This window comes from Glossina fuscipes, unplaced genomic scaffold, assembly GCF_014805625.2.
Source record: "Glossina fuscipes isolate IAEA_lab_2018 unplaced genomic scaffold, Yale_Gfus_2 1, whole genome shotgun sequence".
Classification (NCBI taxonomy): domain Eukaryota; kingdom Metazoa; phylum Arthropoda; class Insecta; order Diptera; family Glossinidae; genus Glossina; species Glossina fuscipes.
Genome location: NW_023998415.1, coordinates 32,023,347 through 32,023,601, shown reverse-complemented (window position 1 = coordinate 32,023,601; position 255 = coordinate 32,023,347). Strand labels below are relative to the sequence as shown.

General features: G+C 26.7%; 1 protein-coding gene across 2 annotated transcripts in view; it reads left to right on the top strand.

The window, feature by feature from the left end:
* Positions 1–255, top strand: part of LOC119631321 (serine/threonine-protein kinase PITSLRE) — a 10,197-nt gene that overhangs the window by 5,625 nt on the left and 4,317 nt on the right. The window lies entirely within an intron of this gene.

Genomic DNA, 255 nt, shown 5'->3' with positions numbered 1-255 from the left:
ATATATATATATATATATATATATATATATATATGTATATGTATATTGTCACAGAAGAGTCTCTTGGTCTCTTGGGTTGGTTAGCTTTTGTTATGGTATTTTATCCACTTTTTCTCTGATAAGTTGTGTCAGTTGCTTTTTTTGTTTCGGTAGTTTCTTAAACAGTTTATTGTTATGTGAAATGAATGCGTTGTAACGCAGCAACAATGACAATTTTAATTGTATTATTATGAACTTTACTTATGACATTTTTCT